General features: G+C 42.8%; 1 protein-coding gene and 1 long non-coding RNA gene across 2 annotated transcripts in view; one reads left to right on the plus strand and one right to left on the minus strand.

The window, feature by feature from the left end:
- Positions 1-13,072, plus strand: part of LOC142575110 (neprilysin-1-like) — a 357,362-nt gene that overhangs the window by 174,869 nt on the left and 169,421 nt on the right. The window lies entirely within an intron of this gene.
- Positions 4,855-8,899, minus strand: LOC142573901 (uncharacterized). Its single transcript, XR_012826365.1, has 3 exons — positions 8,771-8,899; positions 7,676-7,780; positions 4,855-4,982 (listed from the first exon to the last, which is right to left on the minus strand). It is a non-coding gene; the product is annotated as an uncharacterized LOC142573901 (long non-coding RNA).

Consider the following 13,072-nt stretch of genomic DNA (forward strand, 5'->3'; position numbering starts at 1 on the left):
TTTAAGTGAAAAGCCTATCTTCATGCTCAAGGGAAATTCGTGTGCTCGCCTAATTTAAGAAGAGAAAAATTTTTGACAATATGTTTTACGACTCATACTTTCGAGCTTTCTAAAAAATGTCACATATTCCTAGCGGCGCTGAATTTTTTTTCCGCAAAAATGTTTTACAGGAAGACTTCTTGCATTAAATAGATAATCCTGAATTTTTTTCAAAGAAATTGCTGATGGTCGAGCGCCAAGGTTGAAACAGTTGGCGTGGAATGACCCATAGACAACGTTTCACTGTCCCGTGCGGTGTCATATAAGTGCTTAAACTTGCATCTTACATCCCACCTTTCATGCAAATTGCATATCACCAACATATGTGCTAAAGCGTCACAAACGCTGGGTTACTTACGTCAAAGTTTGGGTCATTGCTCAGCTCATGCACGGAAATTGGCATATTTAACCTTCGTCTGCCCACATCTTGAATTTGCTTCGTCCATCTGTCCTCTAAGCAAGAGTATTTAATCTGTATGCTGGAAAGCCGTACAAAATAGAGCCGCTTGATTCATTTCATGTAACTGTGACCGCCATTCCAGTATTACAAAAGATAAGCTTGGCATTGCACTCCAGACGTTAAGTATTCGTCGTTCTGTTGCTCTTTTATGCTTAATACACAAATATATTCACAGCGTAACGCCGTCCCCACTGCCACTTGAAAAACAATTACGTACATCCAGGCGTCTTCATATTCACCTCAGCATCAAACGCATATTTGGTAAAACGAAAGCTTTCAATTCCTCGGCTTTGCCACAAGCCATTGCACTTTTAAACGATCTTCCAGGTGACATTGTTTCAATCATTAACCGCGAACATTTCCGTGAGCGCTTATATGCACATTTTACGAATTGAGACTGTATAATGATGCATTCTTTTGTTCTGCTTACTGTTACTTTTCTTTCTTCTCCATGCTCATCGCGTATTCTATTGTATAATCCTCCATCACTCAATGCTCCGACCGGAGCCTGTGATGCACCTTTAAATAATAAATATAACAAACGTTCATATTATCTGTTACAAACAAATGACATGTATCTCAAGACTACCCTACTAGAAAATCCTATTTGTTTTCAAACGAGTTTCATCAAATAGGGTTATGGAACGGGACCCCGTTTGATCCTGTTCAGTCCTGACCTGTTTAAATCATTTTTATTCCTGTTTAAACCTTACCCGTTTAAATCCTGTTTAATCCTGACCCGTTTAAATCCTGTTTAATCCTGACCCGTTTAATCCCCTGTCATATTTAACCCAGACCTGTTTGCCCCTGTTGAGACCTATATTTTGCTACATTCATACCAGGTCCTTTCAGAATGGATTGATGTTGCTTAATATAATTTACTCTTTAAACCTATTTTGTACACTTGTGTATTTGCGATCAGCATTGAAGAGAAGTAGATCTGCATTATGTTTGCAACAAGAATGCCACTTTCACATGTAGGTTTGCCTGGTACATTGCTTGATACGAAGATGAACACAATTTTCGGCATAAATTGATTAGCACTACCAACACTGATGTGATACATCATGAACAAGTTTTGTATGACCCACGAGTACGTTCTCTATGTATGACCTACAAGAAAATGCACCCTGAAGAAGACTGTACCTCATTTTCATATTTACTACAAGTATGCAAATGTAATTCTTGGAAGTTTAGTATATGTTCGATTACTTGTACTCGTCTTAATGCAGTGCTTTTTGCTGTAATGGTTTGTTCACAAATCCACAGTAAAGCGTAATTTTGGGGTGAAAAATGTCAGGCAAAGTATTGGCATGTACTTGTAAGTGAAAAAGACAAGTATACATTACGATGGTATTTCTGTACACCCACTTGAGCTTTCATTAAGCCTGAAGTCCACCGGCTTAAGTAAAAGCATGTCATAAATGTCCCAAGCACTGTTTATTGGACCTTCTAACGGTATTTCGATGCATCCAGTCTGCCGAGAGAAGACCGCTGGAGTGGGTTGCTTGGGTGAGAGCGAGTAGGGCACCTGAAAAAGTAAAGCCAATAATTTATCTTGACTCATGCAACAGGTTGGCACATAGGCAAATTTGCCTATGTTCCCACAGATAAGAAAGGTTCAGCATTCCGGTCATAGGAGATAATGAATAAATTTTATTGAAAAATATGTGGTTTCATGCAAAGCCTATGTTTCAAGGGAACATGGATTACTGTGGGAGAATAAGCTGTCATAATCAGCAGGCGATTGAAGCAAGTGTTATAGGAAAAAGATGGACACATCGTTTGATTAACAATAATTACTAGTATTGAAGTAACAGAATACAAACATGAAATACCTTTAAAAACAACACCGACAGGTTGAGATAATAAATTATTCAGAAACTAAACCCTTCTGCCAGCAAAATACCGTAGTGTACTGGCTTTGACATTGCGCTGCTCAGGCAGAGGGCATGGGACTGAATCCCGGCCACAATGGCTGCATGTAGATGGCGGGGAAATGCCAAAACCCCTATGTAAGGTCTATTGGGTACACGTTAAAGGAGACTAGGGATCCCGCCAACTTGAAGTTATAAAAACCGGGGTAAATTTCGAGATTAGCAAACTCACAAAAGTAGAAGGCCCTGGCCATGCGAAGACCATATAAAGCCTTTTAAGGTAGGTGCCAGCAGCCGCAAAATTTCTTGCAAAAGCGAAATATAGCAGAAGCGGTATTTTTCCGTAGATCACTTTTGCAAGGTATCTTACAATTTTACACCCGACATGTTGGGCATCTACGAGCAACAGCAATTCTTGCACAGATAATAGCAAACACTGTTGCACCTAGGTATACATAGGCACATAGGTATAGGTACAGTCGCCGACTGATTTCCGGACTCCAAAAATTCGGACATGATTACTCGGTCTGCTTCACGGCACCGCCATTCTCCCCATGGACCATATTGTATAACAACTTCCGAAAGTTCGGACGCCTTGCAACCTCTCGTCTGATTTTTCGGACACTCCTTGAGCCAACTTGATCGAGAGCACCATGCACCGACTCTGACCGTTGCATGGTTCTACTTGCTGAACGCCATTTTTGTTTTGAACGAAGCCTCCTTGCTGCCCCACGAAGTGGCGCTACTGCAAATCCCCTGCTCATCATCATCGTTGCTGCCTGGTTTGTAGCTACAGCAGTTCCGGTCTCAGCTTAGTATGCCATGTCAAGACAATCCAGCAGCTGATTTGTTTGTTTCTTCGTGCACGACGCGGCGAGTAGGCCAGGTTTTTTGTTTGTGCAACTGATGTTGGCGTGACGATGTTTGACGAAGCAAGATGGGCCAATTCATTTCACTAATATCTAGAATAGCCACCTGTAAGCACCACCTACCTTTCAACAACATTTGCAAAGCAAAAAACCTCATCCTGAAAAGTCTGCACATGAAGACATCGGTAGCATCATCAGCGTGGGGCCTCAAGATAATTCGGCAAGCGAAGAAATTACTGACAGCACGAGTGCAAGCATGCCAACAGGAAATCAGTGGCTGAATAATGCACCTTCTACCAATTGGTAGACAGTGCATTTTCGCAAAGCCCTAACTACAGCAGATCATTGTTCAGGAGTTCCCGAATGCACAACTCTATGCCATTTTCACGCCGACTCTAGGGAAGCACCTCTGCACAGTTGCAAGAAAAAAAGCTAGATGCCCCAAGAGAAATGAGCCCACTCAAGCCATGGAAGTTATGTTTACCTTGTCTTCCTACAACTACTCAAAACCTAGGACTGCTGCTTTGCACAAGGGAACAAACGTCAACATTGGTGCCTCGCCCAACACAAGTGGGCTGCGCCGTAGAAGGTGCCATCAGTCAGCCCACAGATGAGGCCCACACCAGTGCTGTCAGTGTGCTGTACAAATTGCAGAAGCACAGCCTACAAGCTTGTCTGCCTTAGTGTGATCGCACCAATGAACGAAAACCAACGAATCAAGTTTGTTTCGTGCCGAGAACAGTTGCCTCATGCTGGATTTTCCTACAATTCTTTCTAAGCACAGATAATGCTTGGTTTTTTGTGTAGGCATGTAATATAATGAAAAGGCCTGCATCGCTATCTCTGAAAAAAATCATGTAAGAAAGCACGTACAGTACACAGGTGCAGTGTCTATCACATACCATTTCGTGCAGTAGAGGCTACATCGGATAAACCGGCCAATGTATAAATGGTATAAATGACTGGCAGCGTGACCAAGCAAACTTGATTCATGGGTCAGTTAGCAGTGGTAGTGCACTGCTCTCGGCGCACATGCACCTATGTTTGAAAGCTGCTTGATCGTGACAAAATATAAAGACAAACGCGCTGGAGAGATATCTCAGGCTTTTCTTATATGTATGACGAGGAACCTAGCACTAGCTCCCCATGCAGAGAATTACTAGACAGTGAGACTGCTTCTTATCATTGTAAAACAAGTGTCACGCTCACCATGTGATGCGTCCTTTTCATTTCTGTGCCAACAGCATGTATTCAGATCTATTCTCCCCCTTTCACCTTTAGCACAATATCACTGTGCGAGCAATAATACTGAACTGTTAGTAGCACTCTGTCCTGTTGCCCCCTTTCTTTCCTTGTGAATTGTGTGCTAAATAAGGCTTTTTTTTGGTGAAAGAGTGCTAGTTTAACGCATAAACTAGCGCCATGGCACTTTGCAAGAAAGGACTGTTGTAATTCTCTAAAGATATGTCCATGCAGAACAGTGTCAAAAGAACACCTTAAAGAAGGAACATGAGTGTATCTATCATAAAGACCAATCCTTGTCTTTTTTCCTTAACATAATTTTCAATACCGATATTGAAGTACAAGCTCACCATATTATATCACCTTGTCAATGAAGCAAGGCAGAATGGCGCCCAACTGTCGCGGGACCAACTTGGATGTGGAGATCAGCGCAGATCAGCAACATAGCATGGTCTGCTTACACTTCTTCTCCAGGTCCAGCCATACCTATAGCAGCTATAAAACAAGTGAGCTTAGAATCACAAGCGAAACAATATAAATAATGACACTGAACAAAGCAACTTTCGTTAAGCATAAATAGGATCGAAATGCTGACATTATGCCCATAAGTAACTTCACTTTGAGCAACAAAGCATCCAATTTAAAAAAGATTATATGTATGAGCTATCTATGTGAGAAAGATTAATCGAACGCCCTCTATTTGCCATACCCCTCCCCTTATGCATGGATGTCTCCCTGACTGAGTGAGCTGGGCTGATCCCAGGTATAGTGTAATTAAAGGTTGCCACTTGGTGGGCCAATCCCGATACTATTGCATGACTTGTACAATAATTTTAATGTGTATTGTAATGCTGGCCATCCTGCAGGCACTACAACATTATAGCACCCATAAGGCTAATGATATTACCTGATAAGGTTAACTAATAAGTGTCCCCAGAAGCATAACTCGGCATGCATACTCGGAGGCCATTATTATAAGAGAAGCAATAGCAGAGGTGAAGCTTTATCCTGTGCCATATGCAAAATGGCCGAGCACTCCCAGCTTTTGGTTACATTCTCACTTGTGACCACTGCAACAGGCTGACTGACATGCGTAACCAGCAGTTTATAGGACCACATTTTCATAACCTGCAATTTTTTTTACATCTGAAGAGATGAGCCTCAAGCTCCATGATGCGCTGCACTCGAGAATCATTATAAACTGGCAACATTTAAATGCTATGCTGCATGGTTTGTTGCATGCTTTAGGAATTTACTTATTTATTATACACATAGCTCATAGGCTCCAGTTGGAGTATTGCATGAGGTGGCAAGAAAACAAATTCTGAACAAGGAGAACATTCAACAAAACAAGTCAGACCAAAGAAGAAAAAATAACATACTCTCATAATGGGACTATGTATCTGGCAGCTAGCTTATAAAAAAGACAATTAGGAATGTTTTACTACTGGTGGCGCTTTAGGGGATGGAATGTAGAATTCCAAGCTTCATACACTTTTAAGCCACCTTTCGTGGCTTTTTGTTTTGAAGTCCTATTCTCTGTACTATTATAGAAATGAATACCCCCCTCCAAAATAAAACAAAGAAAACATGTAATGCACAGTAATGTAACACAATAATGTAATGCACAACAGTGAATACTTAGAAAAATGTAATTAAGAACATGGAGTCTATGTGGGCACAGATGTTAGAAGTCTACATGAAAGCATGATAATAAAGGTGGGCAAAGCATTTATGCTTTTGTCGGACAACCTGCAGCAAGACATACAGGTAAAAGGATATGCATGCCTCACAACACAGTCCCTAAAAATATCTGTCACAATAGAGTGAGTAGGTATATCATGCATATCTACAATAGCCCCTAATTATATTTAACTCAGAGGGGGCTACCTATGTAACTTGATCAAACTGAAGGTGGGCCAAATTCTAAATATACGATTCAAGTAGACAGAAAATGGACGTTATGAATATGGCATCTACAGCAAAAGTGTTGTACATTATTGTTGTACATTATGTCATACCTGCCAACCTGTGAACATAATATTTTGTAAAAATGCTGCAGACACTAAATTCTTTGTTGGGGACATAGCACACATTATTTTAAAGCTTGCTCTCAGCACCCCCATTGTTGCATACACACACACATTATTAATAAAGGAAAAATCGCACATCCACCCGCTCGTAGCAATTGCTACAAAAGAAACCCGTACGGATTCCTCGAAAGGAAAGCCTCACAGTTGAAAAAAAGAAACCGTCCAGGTCTGGGACTCAAACCCGGGACCACCGCCTTTCCGGGACAGCCGCTTTACCATCTAAGATAACCAGGCGGCTAGCAGATGGCCGGGTGAAGTCGAATTTGTCGACAACACGAAGCAAAGGCAAGGGTCTGACGTAATAGTTCTGCGGAAACGCGCAAGGTGTAGAGAAGTAATTAATAAAGGGGAAAAAAATATTACGTCAAACCCTTGCCTTTGCTTCGTGTTGTCAACTAATTCGACTTCGCCCTGCCATGTGCTAGCCACCTGGTTATCTCAGATGGTAGAGTGGCTGCCTCGGAAAGGCGGTAGTCCCGGGTTCGAGTCCCGGACCAGGACGATTTTTTCTTCAACTGTGCGGCTTTCCTTTTGAGGAACACATACGGGTTTCCTTTGTAGCAAATGCTACGAGCGGGTGGATGTCTGACTTTCCCTTTATTAATTACTTCTCTCCACCTCGTGTGTTTGCGCAGAACTATTACGTCACACACACATTATCAACCATTATTTAACTTGTCGTGCAGCACATAAAGCAGCAGCGAACTTGAAACCAATAACTGACAACATTGTTTGTTTTTAGATTACAGAGCTTTACGCTGCTTCAGGAATTTATCTGACCAAACTTCCCAAAAGCAAGTGCCCCTCTGATGTTCTCGTTAGAGATATTGCATCGCTAATAATAAAGCGGTACAAGTACCACTACAATTAATTTTTACATGCATTTTAACAATGTCATGCCCTCAATCTCTCAACAGCTTTAAAAGATCTTAACCAACACAACTTCATTGTCTTTCTAAAGTGACATTCATAAAATTGTAAAATGAGCTAGCCCACATTTGTAAACCCACGAAAAATTCAGGAGAGTGTCCAAACATGGATAATACCAACAAAATCTGCAGCTCGTGTAAGTGACAGCAACTGCTTTGCACACACCTTGTCACAGCATGCACATCAGGTACTTTGCCGTGCTGTTGCGGCTGCAGAAGTGCCGCAGGTGCATATGTGGAGGTGCCTCTGGTTCACAAAATCTTGCCATCCCTAAACAATAATAAATGCTTAATTTATTGTAATCCCTGCTGAAACTCCGAACTTGTGATATAAAAAGATCACGTCATATTTTGAAAAAAGTCTCATACAACCAGTTACATGAAGCTGCAACTGGTTGTGCAAATATCTGATTGTAACATCACAGGCGGTTAAATAACACGTAAATCGAACTGTAGCAAAATGAATTTACTATGAAAAGGTTCACACAAACGTACAGCTGTATAACGTGAAATTTGAATTGTACTATAAAAAAATTCCTTAGAACATGAAAAGCGTTCCAAAACCTAATTTGTTTATGCAGCGCAACAAAGCACTGCTCCCAAAGGACGATGCGCTCAAAATTACAACAGACCACCTCTTTTTCTGGAGAGACAATACAGAAAAGAGAAAGATTTTTCGATTAAAAAGAAACATTGCTTATGTAATTTCGGCTTCTCTGCAAGATCGAAACCCTTTACAAGTACAAGAAAACACACAGGACACTAATACACGTCATCTGACGACACTCTATAAACAGAAGAATTTCCATACAAGCTAAAAATCTGGCCATGCGTCGACGAAGAAATCGGGTGCTATCTCGCGCAGCTGTTAGCTGTGAATACAACACATCGACGTACTACTTCTAGAAATGCCTATACCATTTCTCAATGAAAAATTATGTACACAAACAGTAACTTTTTTTGCTTGAATTTTTGTGCCCATTTAGATCAAAGAACCACCCGCGCTAGCGTGCTTCATAGGTGAAAGTAAATAAACCACAGATAGAGCTGTTGGTAACATGAATACGTTTTAGGGCAATTTCCATGGAACGTTTTGCTAAATGTGCACTGCGACATGAAGAACAACCACTTAAAAAGCACATTTATAATTCTTGCTGCTTTACAAATCCGGATTCGGTTGTTGTACGGATCTTGCGATACGTACAAGAACGCACACTTCACGAACTATAGACAGGAAGAAGCGCGCAAGCGCCGGACTTACCTTTCTAGGCGTACTCGGAAAACGCTCCTTTTAGTGTCACAGGTGCCGCGGCATCGACTGCACCAACGGCCATTCCGGCGCACACACTGTTGAATTGCGGATCAACTACAGGACGTAAGAGCACAATTTTCACCAAATTCTTTCGTGCAGTGTGATACGATGCGAGAGTGCCAGAGGAGGAGATCCTTTTCGTGAGCCCGGAACAAAGAAAGCGCGAAGGGTCATATCTTCGACATCGGCGCACCACACGAAGGATACTGCGGGCTACATTACGCGGTCCCAGGGGTTTTGTGATTCTCAATGCATACAAAATGCACCACAATTTTTCTCGGCACAGCGTACACACGATTAAACAACTGCATCGGACGGCGTGAATGCAGCGCGCACTCACATGTAGCGACAACTGAAGACGGCAAAATAATATCACGGATGGATGGATGGATGGATGAATGGATGGATGATTGAGGCTCAACCCTTTGAATCGGGCGGCGGCGGCGCGCGCCACCTAGCCTTTAATGGTTCTATATGCATGCATACCTATGTATTTACTCCTTTACTTTTGCGTTCATATTATCCACCAATCAGATAGTCTCCATTTGGTTATTTCTACCTGTTCAAAGTCTAGTCTACTTTCACTGTCTTTAAAACCCAAAGCTTTGAATAGTTCCCCGTTAGATTCAACTGCAGGGTGAAGTTGTTTACAAGCAAGTATCAGGTGTTCAGCCGTTTCCTCCTCCTATCCACACGCCTCGCACACCAAATCTATCTCCTGGTATCTGGCTCGGTACGTTTTAGTCCGCAGTACACCTGTACTGGCTTCCAACAACAATGAGCTTCCCTTAGAGTTATCCTAAATATTTTCTTTGGCTATTTCTTGCTTAAACGTCCTGTATGTCTCCAATCCCGATTTGGTTTGCATCTGTGTACTCCACATACCCCTCTCTGTCTCCTTAACCTTTTTCTTGACAGATGATTCCTTACTTGTCCCCCCGCTACTGCCGAAGTATTTGCTTGTCAATTTTCTAGTTCGCTTCCTCCACCTCGTATCAACATCCCTCGTGTATAAGTAACTGAAAACCTTCCTAGCCCACCGAATTTCCCCCGTTTTTCTCAATCGCTCCTCAAATGCTATCTTGCTACTAGCCTCTCTGCCCTCGAAAGAAGACCATCCCAGATCCCCCTGCACTCCAAGATTTGGTGTCTTGCCATGTGCTCCCAGAGCGAGCATACCCACACCACGTTGCCTAATTTCCAACTGTTGCCGGGTCTCTGTTCTAATACATAGAACTGCATTGGCAAAAGTCAGGCCTGGTACCATTACCCCCTTCCATATCCCTCGTACTACCTCGTATCTATTGTAGTTCCACAGTGCCCTACTCTTCATAATCGCTGCACTTCTGTTACCTTTAGTCGTTAGATATTTTTCGTACTCTGTCAGATACACAATGCCATTATTTATCCACACCCCAAGGTACTTGTATTTATCGACTATTTCCAGCGTGGCCTCCTGTATCTTATGCTCGCCGCAAATGTTATCATTAAAAATCATGACTGCTGATTTTTCTTTGCTAAACTTCAAGCCTAATCTGTCTCCTTCTGTACCAAATATGTCCATTAATTCCTGCAGATCTTCTGCATTGTCAGCCATTAATACAATATCATCCGCGTACATCAGTCCTGGTAATGACTGTTCAATCAATTTTCCTTGTTTGAAAAATGATAGGTTGAAGCCGAGTCCGCTTTGCTGTATTTTGGCCTCTAAACCTTGTAGGTACAGCATAAACATCAGAGGTGACAATGGGCACCCCTGCCTAAGCCCCCGCCGAATCATTACAGGCTCCGAAACCTGCTTTTCCCATTGTATAATCACCCGGTTACCTTTACAGATATCTTTTAAGAAATTGGTTACTCCATCTTGCACTCCTAAAGTTTCCAGAATGCCCCACAAGCACTCTTGAAGTACACTGTCATAGGCTCCCTTGATGTCCAAAAAACCAGCCATAGGGGTCTGTGTTCCTTTTCAGCCATTTCAATGCACTGTGTTAGCGAGAACAGATTGTCTTCTAGCCTCCTATGCTTCCGGAACCCATTTTGTAGCTCTCCAAGTACCCCTCGTTCTCTACCCATGCCTGCAGTCTGTCCTTTATAGCCTGCATAACCACCCTGTAAACCACTGACGTCACTGTTATAGGCCGGTAGTTATTTATGTCAGCTTTGTCCCCCTTTCCCTTATATATCATTCTCATCCTACTTAGCCTCCATTCGTCAGGTACTTTACCATCCACTAGCATTTTGCTCACCACCTCCCTCAATGCTTTCTTAGATTTCGGGCCCAATTTCTTTATTAACGTAATTGGAATACCATCGGGGCCTGCCGATGTGCTACTTGGTACCCTCTTCTCAGCCCTTTCCCACTCTTTTTGTCCAAGCGAAAGCAGTGGGTTGACCGGGCTATCCCTCTCCGACGTACTGCATGTACCATTTCTCTGTTTTGTAAATTTTTCCCTCATCATGATTCCTATATGCTCCATTGCCTCCTCTCCTTCTAACCGAGTACCTTGAGCTGTTACTATATACCTCTGCTCTAGGCTTGTCCTATTACCCAAGGAGTTCAGATGTTGCCAGAATTTTCTAGCTGCCTGTTTATCTTTTTCATTGCTTATTTTTGACAGCCATTGGGACCCTTTTGTCTTGATTTTCTCGTTGATCAAATAGGATGCTTCCCTTTTGCATTTTATGTAGTTTACCCATTTCCTCTCTACTTCTGCTTCAGGTTCTCCCTTACTTTTGGAATACCTGTGTTCCCTGGAGGCTTCCTGACGTTTCTTTATGGCCTTCTTAACCTCTTCATCCCACCAGCTCTTGAGTTTTCGTATCCCTTGCCTTGTTTTCCTGACTCGCGCCTTACCTAGCTCACGCTCAAATAGTCTCATTAACTTTGGGTAAGTCCAATCAGTTTCAGTACTCTCTGATATTTCCTCTTCAATTTGTTTGGCCGCTATTTCCACTTCGTCTTCTGAGTAAAAAATCACATCTGGCGTTTCCTCGCGCGTCGTTCGTGCTTTAGTTTCCCTCTTAAAACTCAACTTGATACGTTTGTGGTCGCTACCTATACTTCTGGAGCCCTGTTCATCTATAATCATGGCTCCTAATCTATCGTGCATCCTATGTGACATTAACGCATAATCTATTGTCGAGTGTCGACCCCCTACCTCCCATGTTATGATCCCGTCACACTTTTCAGTAGAGTTACAGACAACTAAGTTAAGCCTCTCACACATATCCAGCAGCATGTTACCTGTGGAGTCTGTGTACCCATCCATATCTTCAACATGGGCATTCATGTCTCCTAATACAATTACTTCACATCCTTTTCCTAGCTCATTGATGTCCGCTGCTATACAGTCCAACATTTTTTTTTCCTCTTTAGCATTTGATCCTGTCCAAAGGTATACAAAGCCTGGAAGTGTTTTCGCGCCTGCTACTTTTCCTTTTAGCCATAAATGCTCCTTGCATTCCTGTTTGACCCTTTGCCAATTTGTATTTTTATGAATGAGTGCTCCAATTCCCCCACCCTTTCTGTTACCCTGCACTCTGTTGCAGTATTCCCATGCATAATCAGGGTTACAGGGCGGTTGTTCCATGTCCCTAAGATGTGTCTCTACAAACCCATAAACCATTAAGTTCTCCTGTCTTAGTTGTTCTTCGATTTCCTCCCATTTTAGCTTATTTCTGCCACCTTGCATGTTAATGAACCCTATGTCTGACTTAATTTGGCTCTTGCGCTTATTCCTGTCACCTCTCCTACAGTACCGATGTTTGCGTGTTTGTGACTCCTGCCTCGAATCGTCCACGCCTACACTGCTTCTTTCAGAGCTCTGGGTCCCCCTAAAAAAGCTGTTGCCTGGCGACCCATCCTGCCCCCTATCCTTTTGCCAGTGGCACCACTGTAGTGAATGCCATCCTGCACAAAAGGCCGGAAGCCGGTTCCGTACACGTCCCTGTTGACCTCCATCACGCTGTACCCGAGTCGTCCGCTCAGACTCATAATGACCCGATTGGCCTCAACCACCCTCCTTTCTACCTGGTAAGCCTGGCCCTGGTCATATGGTCACATGCACCCTCCCGGAGGCCTCTCTAAGCTTATTCAGCCCAGTCTCAATGTGCCTCTCAAGGTTCTGGCTTCTCCCCTTAAGCACGTCATTGAGCCCAGAATGCATAATGACCAAGCTGTCGCTCTCCGTGCTGACCCCAACTACTTCCCGCGCCTTGGTCATTGCTTCCGCCATGCCCTTGCCCGCT

The sequence above is a fragment of the Dermacentor variabilis genome, chromosome 3 (assembly GCF_050947875.1).
Source record: "Dermacentor variabilis isolate Ectoservices chromosome 3, ASM5094787v1, whole genome shotgun sequence".
Classification (NCBI taxonomy): Eukaryota; Metazoa; Arthropoda; class Arachnida; order Ixodida; family Ixodidae; genus Dermacentor; species Dermacentor variabilis.